The sequence below is a fragment of the Hyperolius riggenbachi genome, chromosome 12, assembly GCF_040937935.1.
Source record: "Hyperolius riggenbachi isolate aHypRig1 chromosome 12, aHypRig1.pri, whole genome shotgun sequence".
NCBI lineage: Eukaryota > Metazoa > Chordata > Amphibia > Anura > Hyperoliidae > Hyperolius > Hyperolius riggenbachi.
The window spans coordinates 194181788-194203770 of NC_090657.1; positions in this window are offsets into that span (position 1 = coordinate 194181788).

A 21983-nucleotide genomic window follows, 5' to 3' on the forward strand; every position below is an offset into this window, starting at 1 on the left:
ATTCCAGCAGCAAGTGTGCACAGGCGTAAACATTTTTTTTTTGTTTTGTTTTAATATTTCAAGATTGGCCAAAAAAAGAAAAAATGTATTTGACAGAGTTGGTAACTGAACCCTTGAAAGCACACATGGGAGTCTGGTACCTTAAGCGGTGAGCCACTTTCAAGACCACGTAGGGTAGAGTGAAAAAAGAGAGCCTTGAGCATTTGGGCCCTAAATTCTGACCTGCACATTGCAGGAGTTGTATCCGCCGCTCCGGAATGCTGTTCAAATGGATTGTTTGTATTTCATTTGGTAACTTCTCCTCTGGCTCAGCAGGCAAAGGCGCTGGTTATGCTATCGCATGGTCACCGGTTTGATCACCACAGGAGGAGGGAGTTGAAGTTAGGTAGGGTGTTGAAGCGGTCCACCACATGATCCCTTACTGTGTAACCAGGGAGTACTAATTAGTTAGGGTCTGAAGCAAAATCGTCAGCTAATAATCTCTTTATTTTTATTTTTTTAGCCTGCATTCTTGCCACTAGACTTTCAACATGTCTTCATAGGAAATTACACTCCTACCACCAACGTCCTGCAAGCATTTTCTTTTAACCTGCATCCATCACTTCCCTCAACACCTTCATCCTTGCACTCCCACACCTTTCATTTTACCTCCCCACTTGGACCCCTGCACCTCTACTCTCACTTTCATCACACACCTCCACGCTTACACCCCCAAACCCTTCATCTCCCACTACTCACCATTTACATACTTACAACCCCAGCACCTTTCATTTCCCCTACACTCCCCTGCTTGCAACTCCACAACTTTCATCTACCCGCACTATTTCTCTTTCGCTTACCAGCGCTCTACAATCTCACTGCAACCAATCTTTTTTCACTGTGTTATCAGCATCATCTTTCCCCACCACTTTCATCATATTTACGTAGATCACATCTACTTAGGACCATCTTGCTCACTTCATTCACCTGTCTCATTCTGCTTTCTTCCACCCTATTGAACAGAAATTGCTTTACAACTGCTCTGGACTTTGCTAGCATTACCCAACTTTACTTCTTACCTTTTCCACTACTTCCCAACTGAGATGCTCATTAAAGTCACCATGCTAGCAATGGATCTTCATAACTTTTTAAAGAGCTTGGCCAGGTCACATGTTCCTTCTGTTGGGGATCAAAGTATGGAAGAACTGAGATTATTATTATTATTGATTCATAAAGTGCTAACATATTCCCTGCTGCTGTACAAAGTAAAAAACAAACATGTTTTTTGCAAGCTTACAATCTAAAGGAATAGGGGGAACAAGAGGTGGGTTAACATACAATATTTATACCTAAAGGCTGTGTTTTTTAGGTTATCTAGTAAGAGTACAACTTGGCCAGAGGTCAAAAGGATTACTGGCCTAAGGTAGAGCGTATGCTTGATGGACAAAGTGAGTTTTGAGGGCAGGTTTAAAGATATCAAAGCTTGGAGAGAGAGGCATGTGTTGGATTCCAGAGGAGAGGTGAAGCACATGCGAAATCTTGTATACGTGAATGCAAGGAGGAGATTCTAGAGGAGGGCAAAAAAAGTTTATGTGCAGATCTGAGAGTGCGGTTGGGTTGGTATTTAATGCAGCGCTGCAGCCAGCATGCAGACATGCAGCGGGCGCTGGGTAAAGGGTTGCAAGTATTGTTGATTAGTAAAAAACTTGATTGATTCTTGCCATGTTGTCCCTGTGTTAGCCTTGATACACATGCAAAGGTTGTAGTGAATGTGATGTGTGGGGGCTGTGCAATAAAGAGTGTGAAAGAGAAAGGTTTCTTTAATTCCAGCAGCAAGTGTGCACAGGCGTAAACATTTTTTTTTGTTTTGTTTTAATATTTCAAGATTGGCCAAAAAAAGAAAAAATGTATTTGACAGAGTTGGTAACTGAACCCTTGAAAGCACACATGGGAGTCTGGTACCTTAAGCGGTGAGCCACTTTCAAGACCACGTGGGGTAGAGTGAAAAAAGAGAGCCTTGAGCATTTGGGCCCTAAATTCTGACCTGCACATTGCAGGAGTTGTATCCGCCGCTCCGGAATGCTGTTCAAATGGATTGTTTGTATTTCATTTGGTAACTTCTCCTGTGGCTCAGCAGGCAAAGGCGCTGGTTATGCTATCGCAAGGTCACCGGTTTGATCACCACAGGAGGAGGGAGTTGAAGTTAGGTAGGGTGTTGAAGCGGTCCACCACATGATCCCTTACTGTGTAACCAGGGAGTACTAATTAGTTAGGGTCTGAAGCAAAATCGTCAGCTAATAATCTCTTTATTTTTATTTTTTTAGCCTACATTCTTGCCACTAGGAGACCACTTTCAACATGTCTTCATAGGAAATTACACTCCTACCACCAACGTCCTGCAAGCATTTTCTTTTAACCTGCATCCATCACTTCCCTCAACACCTTCATCCTTGCACTCCCACACCTTTAATTTTACCTCCCCACTTGGACCCCTGCACCTCTACTCTCACATTCATCACACACCTCCACGCTTACACCCCCAAACCCTTCATCTCCCACTACTCACCATTTACATACTTACAACCCCAGCACCTTTCATTTCCCCTACACTCCCCTGCTTGCAACTCCACAACTTTCATCTACCCGCACTATTTCTCTTTCGCTTACCAGCGCTCTACAATCTCACTGCAACCAATCTTTTTTCACTGTGTTATCAGCATCATCTTTCCCCACCACTTTCATCATATTTACGTAGATCACATCTACTTAGGACCATCTTGCTCACTTCATTCACCTGTCTCATTCTGCTTTCTTCCACCCTATTGAAGAGAAATTGCTTTACAACTGCTCTGGACTTTGCTAGCATTACCCAACTTTACTTCTTACCTTTTCCACTACTTCCCAACTGAGATGCTCATTAAAGTCACCATGCTAGCAATGGATCTTCATAACTTTTTAAAGAGCTTGGCCAGGTCACATGTTCCTTCTGTTGGGGATCAAAGTATGGAAGAACTGAGATTATTATTATTATTATTGATTCATAAAGTGCTAACATATTCCCTGCTGCTGTACAAAGTAAAAAACAAACATGTTTTTGCAAGCTTACAATCTAAAGGAATAGGGGGAACAAGAGGTGGGTTAACATACAATATTTATACCTAAAGGCTGTGTTTTTTAGGTTATCTAGTAAGAGTACAACTTGGCCAGAGGTCAAAAGGATTACTGGCCTAAGGTAGAGCGTATGCATGATGGACAAAGTGAGTTTTGAGGGCAGGTTTAAAGATATCAAAGCTTGGAGAGAGAGGCATGTGTTGGATTCCAGAGGAGAGGTGAAGCACATGCGAAATCTTGTATACGTGAATGCAAGGAGGAGATTCTAGAGGAGGGCAAAAAAAGTTTATGTGCAGATCTGAGAGTGCGGTTGGGTTGGTATTTAATGCAGCGCTGCAGCCAGCATGCAGACATGCAGCGGGCGCTGGGTAAAGGGTTGCAAGTATTGTTGATTAGTAAAAAACTTGATTGATTCTTGCCATGTTGTCCCTGTGTTAGCCTTGATACACATGCAAAGGTTGTAGTGAATGTGATGTGTGGGGGCTGTGCAATAAAGAGTGTGAAAGAGAAAGGTTTCTTTAATTCCAGCAGCAAGTGTGCACAGGCGTAAACATTTTTTTGTTTTTTTTGTTTTAATATTTCAAGATTGGCCAAAAAAAGAAAAAATGTATTTGACAGAGTTGGTAACTGAACCCTTGAAAGCACACATGGGAGTCTGGTACCTTAAGCGGTGAGCCACTTTCAAGACCACATGGGGTAGAGTGAAAAAAGAGAGCCTTGAGCATTTGGGCCCTAAATTCTGACCTGCACATTGCAGGAGTTGTATCCGCCGCTCCGGAATGCTGTTCAAATGGATTGTTTGTATTTCATTTGGTAACTTCTCCTGTGGCTCAGCAGGCAAAAGCGCTGGTTATGCTATCGCAAGGTCACCGGTTCGATCACCACAGGAGGAGGGAGTTGAAGTTAGGTAGGGTGTTGAAGCGGTCCGCCACATGATCCCTTACTGTGTAACCAGGGAGTACTAATTAGTTAGGGTCTGAAGCAAAATCGTCAGCTAATAATCTCTTTATTTTTATTTTTTTAGCCTACATTCTTGCCACTAGGAGACCACTTTCAACATGTCTTCATAGGAAATTACACTCCTACCACCAACGTCCTGCAAGCATTTTCTTTTAACCTGCATCCATCACTTCCCTCAACACCTTCATCCTTGCACTCCCACACCTTTCATTTTACCTCCCCACTTGGACCCCTGCACCTCTACTCTCACATTCATCACACACCTCCACGCTTACACCCCCAAACCCTTCATCTCCCACTACTCACCATTTACATACTTACAACCCCAGCACCTTTCATTTCCCCTACACTCCCCTGCTTGCAACTCCACAACTTTCATCTACCCGCACTATTTCTCTTTCGCTTACCAGCGCTCTACAATCTCACTGCAACCAATCTTTTTTCACTGTGTTATCAGCATCATCTTTCCCCACCACTTTCATCATATTTACGTAGATCACATCTACTTAGGACCATCTTGCTCACTTCATTCACCTGTCTCATTCTGCTTTCTTCCACCCTATTGAACAGAAATTGCTTTACAACTGCTCTGGACTTTGCTAGCATTACCCAACTTTACTTCTTACCTTTTCCACTACTTCCCAACTGAGATGCTCATTAAAGTCACCATGCTAGCAATGGATCTTCATAACTTTTTAAAGAGCTTGGCCAGGTCACATGTTCCTTCTGTTGGGGATCAAAGTATGGAAGAACTGAGATTATTATTATTATTATTATTATTATTGATTCATAAAGTGCTAACATATTCCCTGCTGCTGTACAAAGTAAAAAACAAACATGTTTTTGCAAGCTTACAATCTAAAGGAATAGGGGGAACAAGAGGTGGGTTAACATACAATATTTATACCTAAAGGCTGTGTTTTTTAGGTTATCTAGTAAGAGTACAACTTGGCCAGAGGTCAAAAGGATTACTGGCCTAAGGTAGAGCGTATGCATGATGGACAAAGTGAGTTTTGAGGGCAGGTTTAAAGATATCAAAGCTTGGAGAGAGAGGCATGTGTTGGATTCCAGAGGAGAGGTGAAGCACATGCGAAATCTTGTATACGTGAATGCAAGGAGGAGATTCTAGAGGAGGGCAAAAAAAGTTTATGTGCAGATCTGAGAGTGCGGTTGGGTTGGTATTTAATGCAGCGCTGCAGCCAGCATGCAGACATGCAGCGGGCGCTGGGTAAAGGGTTGCAAGTATTGTTGATTAGTAAAAAACTTGATTGATTCTTGCCATGTTGTCCCTGTGTTAGCCTTGATACACATGCAAAGGTTGTAGTGAATGTGTTGTGTGGGGGCTGTGCAATAAAGAGTGTGAAAGAGAAAGGTTTCTTTAATTCCAGCAGCAAGTGTGCACAGGCGTAAACATTTTTTTTTTGTTTTGTTTTAATATTTCAAGATTGGCCAAAAAAAGAAAAAATGTATTTGACAGAGTTGGCAACTGAACCCTTGAAAGCACACATGGGAGTCTGGTACCTTAAGCGGTGAGCCACTTTCAAGACCACGTGGGGTCGAGTGAAAAAAGAGAGCCTTGAGCATTTGGGCCCTAAATTCTGACCTGCACATTGCAGGATTTGTATCCGCCGCTCCGGAATGCTGTTCAAATGGATTGTTTGTATTTCATTTGGTAACTTCTCCTGTGGCTCAGCAGCAAAGGCGCTGGTTATGCTATCGCAAGGTCACCGGTTCGATCACCACAGGAGGAGGGAGTTGAAGTTAGGTAGGGTGTTGAAGCAGTCCGCCACATGATCCCTTACTGTGTAACCAGGGAGTACTAATTAGTTAGGGTCTGAAGCAAAATCGTCAGCTAATAATCTCTTTATTTTTATTTTTTTACCCTACATTCTTGCCACTAGGAGACCACTTTCAACATGTCTTCATAGGAAATTACACTCCTACCACCAACGTCCTGCAAGCATTTTCTTTTAACCTGCATCCATCACTTCCCTCAACACCTTCATCCTTGCACTCCCACACCTTTCATTTTACCTCCCCACTTGGACCCCTGCACCTCTACTCTCACATTCATCACACACCTCCACGCTTACACCCCCAAACCCTTCATCTCCCACTACTCACCATTTACATACTTACAACCCCAGCACCTTTCATTTCCCCTACACTCCCCTGCTTGCAACTCCACAACTTTCATCTACCCACACTATTTCTCTTTCGCTTACCAGCGCTCTACAATCTCACTGCAACCAATCTTTTTTCACTGTGTTATCAGCATCATCTTTCCCCACCACTTTCATCATATTTACGTAGATCACATCTACTTAGGACCATCTTGCTCACTTCATTCACCTGTCTCATTCTGCTTTCTTCCACCCTATTGAAGAGAAATTGCTTTACAACTGCTCTGGACTTTGCTAGCATTACCCAACTTTACTTCTTACCTTTTCCACTACTTCCCAACTGAGATGCTCATTAAAGTCACCATGCTAGCAATGGATCTTCATAACTTTTTAAAGAGCTTGGCCAGGTCACATGTTCCTTCTGTTGGGGATCAAAGTATGGAAGAACTGAGATTATTATTATTATTATTGATTCATAAAGTGCTAACATATTCCCTGCTGCTGTACAAAGTAAAAAACAAACATGTTTTTGCAAGCTTACAATCTAAAGGAATAGGGGGAACAAGAGGTGGGTTAACATACAATATTTATACCTAAAGGCTGTGTTTTTTAGGTTATCTAGTAAGAGTACAACTTGGCCAGAGGTCAAAAGGATTACTGGCCTAAGGTAGAGCGTATGCATGATGGACAAAGTGAGTTTTGAGGGCAGGTTTAAAGATATCAAAGCTTGGAGAGAGAGGCATGTGTTGGATTCCAGAGGAGAGGTGAAGCACATGCGAAATCTTGTATACGTGAATGCAAGGAGGAGATTCTAGAGGAGGGCAAAAAAAGTTTATGTGCAGATCTGAGAGTGCGGTTGGGTTGGTATTTAATGCAGCGCTGCAGCCAGCATGCAGACATGCAGCGGGCGCTGGGTAAAGGGTTGCAAGTATTGTTGATTAGTAAAAAACTTGATTGATTCTTGCCATGTTGTCCCTGTGTTAGCCTTGATACACATGCAAAGGTTGTAGTGAATGTGATGTGTGGGGGCTGTGCAATAAAGAGTGTGAAAGAGAAAGGTTTCTTTAATTCCAGCAGCAAGTGTGCACAGGCGTAAACATTTTTTTGTTTTTTTTGTTTTAATATTTCAAGATTGGCCAAAAAAAGAAAAAATGTATTTGACAGAGTTGGTAACTGAACCCTTGAAAGCACACATGGGAGTCTGGTACCTTAAGCGGTGAGCCACTTTCAAGACCACATGGGGTAGAGTGAAAAAAGAGAGCCTTGAGCATTTGGGCCCTAAATTCTGACCTGCACATTGCAGGAGTTGTATCCGCCGCTCCGGAATGCTGTTCAAATGGATTGTTTGTATTTCATTTGGTAACTTCTCCTGTGGCTCAGCAGCCAAAGGCGCTGGTTATGCTATCGCAAGGTCACCGGTTCGATCACCACAGGAGGAGGGAGTTGAAGTTAGGTAGGGTGTTGAAGCGGTCCGCCACATGATCCCTTACTGTGTAACCAGGGAGTACTAATTAGTTAGGGTCTGAAGCAAAATCGTCAGCTAATAATCTCTTTATTTTTATTTTTTTAGCCTACATTCTTGCCACTAGGAGACCACTTTCAACATGTCTTCATAGGAAATTACACTCCTACCACCAACGTCCTGCAAGCATTTTCTTTTAACCTGCATCCATCACTTCCCTCAACACCTTCATCCTTGCACTCCCACACCTTTCATTTTACCTCCCCACTTGGACCCCTGCACCTCTACTCTCACATTCATCACACACCTCCACGCTTACACCCCCAAACCCTTCATCTCCCACTACTCACCATTTACATACTTACAACCCCAGCACCTTTCATTTCCCCTACACTCCCCTGCTTGCAACTCCACAACTTTCATCTACCCGCACTATTTCTCTTTCGCTTACCAGCGCTCTACAATCTCACTGCAACCAATCTTTTTTCACTGTGTTATCAGCATCATCTTTCCCCACCACTTTCATCATATTTACGTAGATCACATCTACTTAGGACCATCTTGCTCACTTCATTCACCTGTCTCATTCTGCTTTCTTCCACCCTATTGAAGAGAAATTGCTTTACAACTGCTCTGGACTTTGCTAGCATTACCCAACTTTACTTCTTACCTTTTCCACTACTTCCCAACTGAGATGCTCATTAAAGTCACCATGCTAGCAATGGATCTTCATAACTTTTTAAAGAGCTTGGCCAGGTCACATGTTCCTTCTGTTGGGGATCAAAGTATGGAAGAACTGAGATTATTATTATTATTATTGATTCATAAAGTGCTAACATATTCCCTGCTGCTGTACAAAGTAAAAAACAAACATGTTTTTGCAAGCTTACAATCTAAAGGAATAGGGGGAACAAGAGGTGGGTTAACATACAATATTTATACCTAAAGGCTGTGTTTTTTAGGTTATCTAGTAAGAGTACAACTTGGCCAGAGGTCAAAAGGATTACTGGCCTAAGGTAGAGCGTATGCATGATGGACAAAGTGAGTTTTGAGGGCAGGTTTAAAGATATCAAAGCTTGGAGAGAGAGGCATGTGTTGGATTCCAGAGGAGAGGTGAAGCACATGCGAAATCTTGTATACGTGAATGCAAGGAGGAGATTCTAGAGGAGGGCAAAAAAAGTTTATGTGCAGATCTGAGAGTGCGGTTGGGTTGGTATTTAATGCAGCGCTGCAGCCAGCATGCAGACATGCAGCGGGCGCTGGGTAAAGGGTTGCAAGTATTGTTGATTAGTAAAAAACTTGATTGATTCTTGCCATGTTGTCCCTGTGTTAGCCTTGATACACATGCAAAGGTTGTAGTGAATGTGATGTGTGGGGGCTGTGCAATAAAGAGTGTGAAAGAGAAAGGTTTCTTTAATTCCAGCAGCAAGTGTGCACAGGCGTAAACATTTTTTTGTTTTTTTTGTTTTAATATTTCAAGATTGGCCAAAAAAAGAAAAAATGTATTTGACAGAGTTGGTAACTGAACCCTTGAAAGCACACATGGGAGTCTGGTACCTTAAGCGGTGAGCCACTTTCAAGACCACATGGGGTAGAGTGAAAAAAGAGAGCCTTGAGCATTTGGGCCCTAAATTCTGACCTGCACATTGCAGGAGTTGTATCCGCCGCTCCGGAATGCTGTTCAAATGGATTGTTTGTATTTCATTTGGTAACTTCTCCTGTGGCTCAGCAGGCAAAAGCGCTGGTTATGCTATCGCAAGGTCACCGGTTCGATCACCACAGGAGGAGGGAGTTGAAGTTAGGTAGGGTGTTGAAGCGGTCCGCCACATGATCCCTTACTGTGTAACCAGGGAGTACTAATTAGTTAGGGTCTGAAGCAAAATCGTCAGCTAATAATCTCTTTATTTTTATTTTTTTAGCCTACATTCTTGCCACTAGGAGACCACTTTCAACATGTCTTCATAGGAAATTACACTCCTACCACCAACGTCCTGCAAGCATTTTCTTTTAACCTGCATCCATCACTTCCCTCAACACCTTCATCCTTGCACTCCCACACCTTTCATTTTACCTCCCCACTTGGACCCCTGCACCTCTACTCTCACATTCATCACACACCTCCACGCTTACACCCCCAAACCCTTCATCTCCCACTACTCACCATTTACATACTTACAACCCCAGCACCTTTCATTTCCCCTACACTCCCCTGCTTGCAACTCCACAACTTTCATCTACCCGCACTATTTCTCTTTCGCTTACCAGCGCTCTACAATCTCACTGCAACCAATCTTTTTTCACTGTGTTATCAGCATCATCTTTCCCCACCACTTTCATCATATTTACGTAGATCACATCTACTTAGGACCATCTTGCTCACTTCATTCACCTGTCTCATTCTGCTTTCTTCCACCCTATTGAACAGAAATTGCTTTACAACTGCTCTGGACTTTGCTAGCATTACCCAACTTTACTTCTTACCTTTTCCACTACTTCCCAACTGAGATGCTCATTAAAGTCACCATGCTAGCAATGGATCTTCATAACTTTTTAAAGAGCTTGGCCAGGTCACATGTTCCTTCTGTTGGGGATCAAAGTATGGAAGAACTGAGATTATTATTATTATTATTGATTCATAAAGTGCTAACATATTCCCTGCTGCTGTACAAAGTAAAAAACAAACATGTTTTTGCAAGCTTACAATCTAAAGGAATAGGGGGAACAAGAGGTGGGTTAACATACAATATTTATACCTAAAGGCTGTGTTTTTTAGGTTATCTAGTAAGAGTACAACTTGGCCAGAGGTCAAAAGGATTACTGGCCTAAGGTAGAGCGTATGCTTGATGGACAAAGTGAGTTTTGAGGGCAGGTTTAAAGATATCAAAGCTTGGAGAGAGAGGCATGTGTTGGATTCCAGAGGAGAGGTGAAGCACATGCGAAATCTTGTATACGTGAATGCAAGGAGGAGATTCTAGAGGAGGGCAAAAAAAGTTTATGTGCAGATCTGAGAGTGCGGTTGGGTTGGTATTTAATGCAGCGCTGCAGCCAGCATGCAGACATGCAGCGGGCGCTGGGTAAAGGGTTGCAAGTATTGTTGATTAGTAAAAAACTTGATTGATTCTTGCCATGTTGTCCCTGTGTTAGCCTTGATACACATGCAAAGGTTGTAGTGAATGTGATGTGTGGGGGCTGTGCAATAAAGAGTGTGAAAGAGAAAGGTTTCTTTAATTCCAGCAGCAAGTGTGCACAGGCGTAAACATTTTTTTTTTGTTTTGTTTTAATATTTCAAGATTGGCCAAAAAAAGAAAAAATGTATTTGACAGAGTTGGTAACGGAACCCTTGAAAGCACACATGGGAGTCTGGTACCTTAAGCGGTGAGCCACTTTCAAGACCACGTGGGGTAGAGTGAAAAAAGAGAGCCTTGAGCATTTGGGCCCTAAATTCTGACCTGCACATTGCAGGAGTTGTATCCGCCGCTCCGGAATGCTGTTCACATGGATTGTTTGTATTTCATTTGGTAACTTCTCCTGTGGCTCAGCAGGCGAAGGCGCTGGTTATGCTATCGCAAGGTCACCGGTTCGATCACCCCAGGAGGAGGGAGTTGAAGCTAGGTAGGGTGTTGAAGCGGTCCGCCACATGATCCCTTACTGTGTAACCAGGGAGTACTAATTAGTTAGGGTCTGAAGCAAAATCGTCAGCTAATAATCTCTTTATTTTTATTTTTTTAGCCTACATTCTTGCCACTAGGAGACCACTTTCAACATGTCTTCATAGGAAATTACACTCCTACCACCAACGTCCTGCAAGCATTTTCTTTTAACCTGCATCCATCACTTCCCTCAACACCTTCATCCTTGCACTCCCACACCTTTCATTTTACCTCCCCACTTGGACCCCTGCACCTCTACTCTCACATTCATCACACACCTCCACGCTTACACCCCCAAACCCTTCATCTCCCACTACTCACCATTTACATACTTACAACCCCAGCACCTTTCATTTCCCCTACACTCCCCTGCTTGCAACTCCACAACTTTCATCTACCCACACTATTTCTCTTTCGCTTACCAGCGCTCTACAATCTCACTGCAACCAATCTTTTTTCACTGTGTTATCAGCATCATCTTTCCCCACCACTTTCATCATATTTACGTAGATCACATCTACTTAGGACCATCTTGCTCACTTCATTCACCTGTCTCATTCTGCTTTCTTCCACCCTATTGAACAGAAATTGCTTTACAACTGCTCTGGACTTTGCTAGCATTACCCAACTTTACTTCTTACCTTTTCCACTACTTCCCAACTGAGATGCTCATTAAAGTCACCATGCTAGCAATGGATCTTCATAACTTTTTAAAGAGCTTGGCCAGGTCACATGTTCCTTCTGTTGGGGATCAAAGTATGGAAGAACTGAGATTATTATTATTATTATTATTGATTCATAAAGTGCTAACATATTCCCTGCTGCTGTACAAAGTAAAAAACAAACATGTTTTTTGCAAGCTTACAATCTAAAGGAATAGGGGGAACAAGAGGTGGGTTAACATACAATATTTATACCTAAAGGCTGTGTTTTTAGGTTATCTAGTAAGAGTACAACTTGGCCAGAGGTCAAAAGGATTACTGGCCTAAGGTAGAGCGTATGCTTGATGGACAAAGTGAGTTTTGAGGGCAGGTTTAAAGATATCAAAGCTTGGAGAGAGAGGCATGTGTTGGATTCCAGAGGAGAGGTGAAGCACATGCGAAATCTTGTATACGTGAATGCAAGGAGGAGATTCTAGAGGAGGGCAAAAAAAGTTTATGTGCAGATCTGAGAGTGCGGTTGGGTTGGTATTTAATGCAGCGCTGCAGCCAGCATGCAGACATGCAGCGGGCGCTGGGTAAAGGGTTGCAAGTATTGTTGATTAGTAAAAAACTTGATTGATTCTTGCCATGTTGTCCCTGTGTTAGCCTTGATACACATGCAAAGGTTGTAGTGAATGTGATGTGTGGGGGCTGTGCAATAAAGAGTGTGAAAGAGAAAGGTTTCTTTAATTCCAGCAGCAAGTGTGCACAGGCGTAAACATTTTTTTTTTGTTTTGTTTTAATATTTCAAGATTGGCCAAAAAAAGAAAAAATGTATTTGACAGAGCTGGTAACTGAACCCTTGAAAGCACACATGGGAGTCTGGTACCTTAAGCGGTGAGCCACTTTCAAGACCACGTGGGGTAGAGTGAAAAAAGAGAGCCTTGAGCATTTGGGCCCTAAATTCTGACCTGCACATTGCAGGAGTTGTATCCGCCGCTCCGGAATGCTGTTCAAATGGATTGTTTGTATTTCATTTGGTAACTTCTCCTGTGGCTCAGCAGGCAAAGGCGCTGGTTATGCTATCGCAAGGTCACCGGTTTGATCACCCCAGGAGGAGGGAGTTGAAGCTAGGTAGGGTGTTGAAGCGGTCCGCCACATGATCCGTTACTGTGTAACAAGGGAGTACTAATTAGTTAGGGTCTGAAGCAAAATCGTCAGCTAATAATCTCTTTATTTTTATTTTTTTAGCCTACATTCTTGCCACTAGGAGACCACTTTCAACATGTCTTCATAGGAAATTACACTCCTACCACCAACGTCCTGCAAGCATTTTCTTTTAACCTGCATCCATCACTTCCCTCAACACCTTCATCCTTGCACTCCCACACCTTTCATTTTACCTCCCCACTTGGACCCCTGCACCTCTACTCTCACATTCATCACACACCTCCACGCTTACACCCCCAAACCCTTCATCTCCCACTACTCACCATTTACATACTTACAACCCCAGCACCTTTCATTTCCCCTACACTCCCCTGCTTGCAACTCCACAACTTTCATCTACCCGCACTATTTCTCTTTCGCTTACCAGCGCTCTACAATCTCACTGCAACCAATCTTTTTTCACTGTGTTATCAGCATCATCTTTCCCCACCACTTTCATCATATTTACGTAGATCACATCTACTTAGGACCATCTTGCTCACTTCATTCACCTGTCTCATTCTGCTTTCTTCCACCCTATTGAACAGAAATTGCTTTACAACTGCTCTGGACTTTGCTAGCATTACCCAACTTTACTTCTTACCTTTTCCACTACTTCCCAACTGAGATGCTCATTAAAGTCACCATGCTAGCAATGGATCTTCATAACTTTTTAAAGAGCTTGGCCAGGTCACATGTTCCTTCTGTTGGGGATCAAAGTATGGAAGAACTGAGATTATTATTATTATTATTATTATTATTATTATTATTGATTCATAAAGTGCTAACATATTCCCTGCTGCTGTACAAAGTAAAAAACAAACATGTTTTTGCAAGCTTACAATCTAAAGGAATAGGGGGAACAAGAGGTGGGTTAACATACAATATTTATACCTAAAGGCTGTGTTTTTTAGGTTATCTAGTAAGAGTACAACTTGGCCAGAGGTCAAAAGGATTACTGGCCTAAGGTAGAGCGTATGCTTGATGGACAAAGTGAGTTTTGAGGGCAGGTTTAAAGATATCAAAGCTTGGAGAGAGAGGCATGTGTTGGATTCCAGAGGAGAGGTGAAGCACATGCGAAATCTTGTATACGTGAATGCAAGGAGGAGATTCTAGAGGAGGGCAAAAAAAGTTTATGTGCAGATCTGAGAGTGCGGTTGGGTTGGTATTTAATGCAGCGCTGCAGCCAGCATGCAGACATGCAGCGGGCGCTGGGTAAAGGGTTGCAAGTATTGTTGATTAGTATAAAACTTGATTGATTCTTGCCATGTTGTCCCTGTGTTAGCCTTGATACACATGCAAAGGTTGTAGTGAATGTGATGTGTGGGGGCTGTGCAATAAAGAGTGTGAAAGAGAAAGGTTTCTTTAATTCCAGCAGCAAGTGTGCACAGGCGTAAACATTTTTTTTTTGTTTTGTTTTAATATTTCAAGATTGGCCAAAAAAAGAAAAAATGTATTTGACAGAGTTGGTAACTGAACCCTTGAAAGCACACATGGGAGTCTGGTACCTTAAGCGGTGAGCCACTTTCAAGACCACGTGGGGTCGAGTGAAAAAAGAGAGCCTTGAGCATTTGGGCCCTAAATTCTGACCTGCACATTGCAGGATTTGTATCCGCCGCTCCGGAATGCTGTTCAAATGGATTGTTTGTATTTCATTTGGTAACTTCTCCTGTGGCTCAGCAGCAAAGGCGCTGGTTATGCTATCGCAACGTCACCGGTTCGATCACCACAGGAGGAGGGAGTTGAAGTTAGGTAGGGTGTTGAAGCAGTCCGCCACATGATCCCTTACTGTGTAACCAGGGAGTACTAATTAGTTAGGGTCTGAAGCAAAATCGTCAGCTAATAATCTCTTTATTTTTATTTTTTTAGCCTACATTCTTGCCACTAGGAGACCACTTTCAACATGTCTTCATAGGAAATTACACTCCTACCACCAACGTCCTGCAAGCATTTTCTTTTAACCTGCATCCATCACTTCCCTCAACACCTTCATCCTTGCACTCCCACACCTTTCATTTTACCTCCCCACTTGGACCCCTGCACCTCTACTCTCACATTCATCACACACCTCCACGCTTACACCCCCAAACCCTTCATCTCCCACTACTCACCATTTACATACTTACAACCCCAGCACCTTTCATTTCCCCTACACTCCCCTGCTTGCAACTCCACAACTTTCATCTACCCGCACTATTTCTCTTTCGCTTACCAGCGCTCTACAATCTCACTGCAACCAATCTTTTTTCACTGTGTTATCAGCATCATCTTTCCCCACCACTTTCATCATATTTACGTAGATCACATCTACTTAGGACCATCTTGCTCACTTCATTCACCTGTCTCATTCTGCTTTCTTCCACCCTATTGAACAGAAATTGCTTTACAACTGCTCTGGACTTTGCTAGCATTACCCAACTTTACTTCTTACCTTTTCCACTACTTCCCAACTGAGATGCTCATTAAAGTCACCATGCTAGCAATGGATCTTCATAACTTTTTAAAGAGCTTGGCCAGGTCACATGTTCCTTCTGTTGGGGATCAAAGTATGGAAGAACTGAGATTATTATTATTATTATTGATTCATAAAGTGCTAACATATTCCCTGCTGCTGTACAAAGTAAAAAACAAACATGTTTTTGCAAGCTTACAATCTAAAGGAATAGGGGGAACAAGAGGTGGGTTAACATACAATATTTATACCTAAAGGCTGTGTTTTTTAGGTTATCTAGTAAGAGTACAACTTGGCCAGAGGTCAAAAGGATTACTGGCCTAAGGTAGAGCGTATGCTCGATGGACAAAGTGAGTTTTGAGGGCAGGTTTAAAGATATCAAAGCTTGGAGAGAGAGGCATGTGTTGGATTCCAGAGGAGAGGTGAAGCACATGCGAAATCTTGTATACGTGAATGCAAGGAGGAGATTCTAGAGGAGGGCAAAAAAAGTTTATGTGCAGATCTGAGAGTGCGGTTGGGTTGGTATTTAATGCAGCGCTGCAGCCAGCATGCAGACATGCAGCGGGCGCTGGGTAAAGGGTTGCAAGTATTGTTGATTAGTAAAAAACTTGATTGATTCTTGCCATGTTGTCCCTGTGTTAGCCTTGATACACATGCAAAGGTTGTAGTGAATGTGATGTGTGGGGGCTGTGCAATAAAGAGTGTGAAAGAGAAAGGTTTCTTTAATTCCAGCAGCAAGTGTGCACAGGCGTAAACATTTTTTTTTTGTTTTGTTTTAATATTTCAAGATTGGCCAAAAAAAGAAAAAATGTATTTGACAGAGTTGGTAACGGAACCCTTGAAAGCACACATGGGAGTCTGGTACCTTAAGCGGTGAGCCACTTTCAAGACCACGTGGGGTAGAGTGAAAAAAGAGAGCCTTGAGCATTTGGGCCCTAAATTCTGACCTGCACATTGCAGGAGTTGTATCCGCCGCTCCGGAATGCTGTTCACATGGATTGTTTGTATTTCATTTGGTAACTTCTCCTGTGGCTCAGCAGGCGAAGGCGCTGGTTATGCTATCGCAAGGTCACCGGTTCGATCACCCCAGGAGGAGGGAGTTGAAGCTAGGTAGGGTGTTGAAGCGGTCCGCCACATGATCCCTTACTGTGTAACCAGGGAGTACTAATTAGTTAGGGTCTGAAGCAAAATCGTCAGCTAATAATCTCTTTATTTTTATTTTTTTAGCCTACATTCTTGCCACTAGGAGACCACTTTCAACATGTCTTCATAGGAAATTACACTCCTACCACCAACGTCCTGCAAGCATTTTCTTTTAACCTGCATCCATCACTTCCCTCAACACCTTCATCCTTGCACTCCCACACCTTTCATTTTACCTCCCCACTTGGACCCCTGCACCTCTACTCTCACATTCATCACACACCTCCACGCTTACACCCCCAAACCCTTCATCTCCCACTACTCACCATTTACATACTTACAACCCCAGCACCTTTCATTTCCCCTACACTCCCCTGCTTGCAACTCCACAACTTTCATCTACCCACACTATTTCTCTTTCGCTTACCAGCGCTCTACAATCTCACTGCAACCAATCTTTTTTCACTGTGTTATCAGCATCATCTTTCCCCACCACTTTCATCATATTTACGTAGATCACATCTACTTAGGACCATCTTGCTCACTTCATTCACCTGTCTCATTCTGCTTTCTTCCACCCTATTGAACAGAAATTGCTTTACAACTGCTCTGGACTTTGCTAGCATTACCCAACTTTACTTCTTACCTTTTCCACTACTTCCCAACTGAGATGCTCATTAAAGTCACCATGCTAGCAATGGATCTTCATAACTTTTTAAAGAGCTTGGCCAGGTCACATGTTCCTTCTGTTGGGGATCAAAGTATGGAAGAACTGAGATTATTATTATTATTATTATTGATTCATAAAGTGCTAACATATTCCCTGCTGCTGTACAAAGTAAAAAACAAACATGTTTTTTGCAAGCTTACAATCTAAAGGAATAGGGGGAACAAGAGGTGGGTTAACATACAATATTTATACCTAAAGGCTGTGTTTTTAGGTTATCTAGTAAGAGTACAACTTGGCCAGAGGTCAAAAGGATTACTGGCCTAAGGTAGAGCGTATGCTTGATGGACAAAGTGAGTTTTGAGGGCAGGTTTAAAGATATCAAAGCTTGGAGAGAGAGGCATGTGTTGGATTCCAGAGGAGAGGTGAAGCACATGCGAAATCTTGTATACGTGAATGCAAGGAGGAGATTCTAGAGGAGGGCAAAAAAAGTTTATGTGCAGATCTGAGAGTGCGGTTGGGTTGGTATTTAATGCAGCGCTGCAGCCAGCATGCAGACATGCAGCGGGCGCTGGGTAAAGGGTTGCAAGTATTGTTGATTAGTAAAAAACTTGATTGATTCTTGCCATGTTGTCCCTGTGTTAGCCTTGATACACATGCAAAGGTTGTAGTGAATGTGATGTGTGGGGGCTGTGCAATAAAGAGTGTGAAAGAGAAAGGTTTCTTTAATTCCAGCAGCAAGTGTGCACAGGCGTAAACATTTTTTTTTTGTTTTGTTTTAATATTTCAAGATTGGCCAAAAAAAGAAAAAATGTATTTGACAGAGCTGGTAACTGAACCCTTGAAAGCACACATGGGAGTCTGGTACCTTAAGCGGTGAGCCACTTTCAAGACCACGTGGGGTAGAGTGAAAAAAGAGAGCCTTGAGCATTTGGGCCCTAAATTCTGACCTGCACATTGCAGGAGTTGTATCCGCCGCTCCGGAATGCTGTTCAAATGGATTGTTTGTATTTCATTTGGTAACTTCTCCTGTGGCTCAGCAGGCAAAGGCGCTGGTTATGCTATCGCAAGGTCACCGGTTTGATCACCCCAGGAGGAGGGAGTTGAAGCTAGGTAGGGTGTTGAAGCGGTCCGCCACATGATCCGTTACTGTGTAACAAGGGAGTACTAATTAGTTAGGGTCTGAAGCAAAATCGTCAGCTAATAATCTCTTTATTTTTATTTTTTTAGCCTACATTCTTGCCACTAGGAGACCACTTTCAACATGTCTTTATAGGAAATTACACTCCTACCACCAACGTCCTGCAAGCATTTTCTTTTAACCTGCATCCATCACTTCCCTCAACACCTTCATCCTTGCACTCCCACACCTTTCATTTTACCTCCCCACTTGGACCCCTGCACCTCTACTCTCACATTCATCACACACCTCCACGCTTACACCCCCAAACCCTTCATCTCCCACTACTCACCATTTACATACTTACAACCCCAGCACCTTTCATTTCCCCTACACTCCCCTGCTTGCAACTCCACAACTTTCATCTACCCGCACTATTTCTCTTTCGCTTACCAGCGCTCTACAATCTCACTGCAACCAATCTTTTTTCACTGTGTTATCAGCATCATCTTTCCCCACCACTTTCATCATATTTACGTAGATCACATCTACTTAGGACCATCTTGCTCACTTCATTCACCTGTCTCATTCTGCTTTCTTCCACCCTATTGAACAGAAATTGCTTTACAACTGCTCTGGACTTTGCTAGCATTACCCAACTTTACTTCTTACCTTTTCCACTACTTCCCAACTGAGATGCTCATTAAAGTCACCATGCTAGCAATGGATCTTCATAACTTTTTAAAGAGCTTGGCCAGGTCACATGTTCCTTCTGTTGGGGATCAAAGTATGGAAGAACTGAGATTATTATTATTATTATTATTATTATTATTATTATTGATTCATAAAGTGCTAACATATTCCCTGCTGCTGTACAAAGTAAAAAACAAACATGTTTTTGCAAGCTTACAATCTAAAGGAATAGGGGGAACAAGAGGTGGGTTAACATACAATATTTATACCTAAAGGCTGTGTTTTTTAGGTTATCTAGTAAGAGTACAACTTGGCCAGAGGTCAAAAGGATTACTGGCCTAAGGTAGAGCGTATGCTTGATGGACAAAGTGAGTTTTGAGGGCAGGTTTAAAGATATCAAAGCTTGGAGAGAGAGGCATGTGTTGGATTCCAGAGGAGAGGTGAAGCACATGCGAAATCTTGTATACGTGAATGCAAGGAGGAGATTCTAGAGGAGGGCAAAAAAAGTTTATGTGCAGATCTGAGAGTGCGGTTGGGTTGGTATTTAATGCAGCGCTGCAGCCAGCATGCAGACATGCAGCGGGCGCTGGGTAAAGGGTTGCAAGTATTGTTGATTAGTATAAAACTTGATTGATTCTTGCCATGTTGTCCCTGTGTTAGCCTTGATACACATGCAAAGGTTGTAGTGAATGTGATGTGTGGGGGCTGTGCAATAAAGAGTGTGAAAGAGAAAGGTTTCTTTAATTCCAGCAGCAAGTGTGCACAGGCGTAAACATTTTTTTTTTGTTTTGTTTTAATATTTCAAGATTGGCCAAAAAAAGAAAAAATGTATTTGACAGAGTTGGTAACTGAACCCTTGAAAGCACACATGGGAGTCTGGTACCTTAAGCGGTGAGCCACTTTCAAGACCACGTGGGGTCGAGTGAAAAAAGAGAGCCTTGAGCATTTGGGCCCTAAATTCTGACCTGCACATTGCAGGATTTGTATCCGCCGCTCCGGAATGCTGTTCAAATGGATTGTTTGTATTTCATTTGGTAACTTCTCCTGTGGCTCAGCAGCAAAGGCGCTGGTTATGCTATCGCAACGTCACCGGTTCGATCACCACAGGAGGAGGGAGTTGAAGTTAGGTAGGGTGTTGAAGCAGTCCGCCACATGATCCCTTACTGTGTAACCAGGGAGTACTAATTAGTTAGGGTCTGAAGCAAAATCGTCAGCTAATAATCTCTTTATTTTTATTTTTTTAGCCTACATTCTTGCCACTAGGAGACCACTTTCAACATGTCTTCATAGGAAATTACACTCCTACCACCAACGTCCTGCAAGCATTTTCTTTTAACCTGCATCCATCACTTCCCTCAACACCTTCATCCTTGCACTCCCACACCTTTCATTTTACCTCCCCACTTGGACCCCTGCACCTCTACTCTCACATTCATCACACACCTCCACGCTTACACCCCCAAACCCTTCATCTCCCACTACTCACCATTTACATACTTACAACCCCAGCACCTTTCATTTCCCCTACACTCCCCTGCTTGCAACTCCACAACTTTCATCTACCCGCACTATTTCTCTTTCGCTTACCAGCGCTCTACAATCTCACTGCAACCAATCTTTTTTCACTGTGTTATCAGCATCATCTTTCCCCACCACTTTCATCATATTTACGTAGATCACATCTACTTAGGACCATCTTGCTCACTTCATTCACCTGTCTCATTCTGCTTTCTTCCACCCTATTGAACAGAAATTGCTTTACAACTGCTCTGGACTTTGCTAGCATTACCCAACTTTACTTCTTACCTTTTCCACTACTTCCCAACTGAGATGCTCATTAAAGTCACCATGCTAGCAATGGATCTTCATAACTTTTTAAAGAGCTTGGCCAGGTCACATGTTCCTTCTGTTGGGGATCAAAGTATGGAAGAACTGAGATTATTATTATTATTATTGATTCATAAAGTGCTAACATATTCCCTGCTGCTGTACAAAGTAAAAAACAAACATGTTTTTGCAAGCTTACAATCTAAAGGAATAGGGGGAACAAGAGGTGGGTTAACATACAATATTTATACCTAAAGGCTGTGTTTTTTAGGTTATCTAGTAAGAGTACAACTTGGCCAGAGGTCAAAAGGATTACTGGCCTAAGGTAGAGCGTATGCTCGATGGACAAAGTGAGTTTTGAGGGCAGGTTTAAAGATATCAAAGCTTGGAGAGAGAGGCATGTGTTGGATTCCAGAGGAGAGGTGAAGCACATGCGAAATCTTGTATACGTGAATGCAAGGAGGAGATTCTAGAGGAGGGCAAAAAAAGTTTATGTGCAGATCTGAGAGTGCGGTTGGGTTGGTATTTAATGCAGCGCTGCAGCCAGCATGCAGACATGCAGCGGGCGCTGGGTAAAGGGTTGCAAGTATTGTTGATTAGTAAAAAACTTGATTGATTCTTGCCATGTTGTCCCTGTGTTAGCCTTGATACACATGCAAAGGTTGTAGTGAATGTGATGTGTGGGGGCTGTGCAATAAAGAGTGTGAAAGAGAAAGGTTTCTTTAATTCCAGCAGCAAGTGTGCACAGGCGTAAACATTTTTTTTTTGTTTTGTTTTAATATTTCAAGATTGGCCAAAAAAAGAAAAAATGTATTTGACAGAGTTGGTAACTGAACCCTTGAAAGCACACATGGGAGTCTGGTACCTTAAGCGGTGAGCCACTTTCAAGACCACGTGGGGTCGAGTGAAAAAAGAGAGCCTTGAGCATTTGGGCCCTAAATTCTGA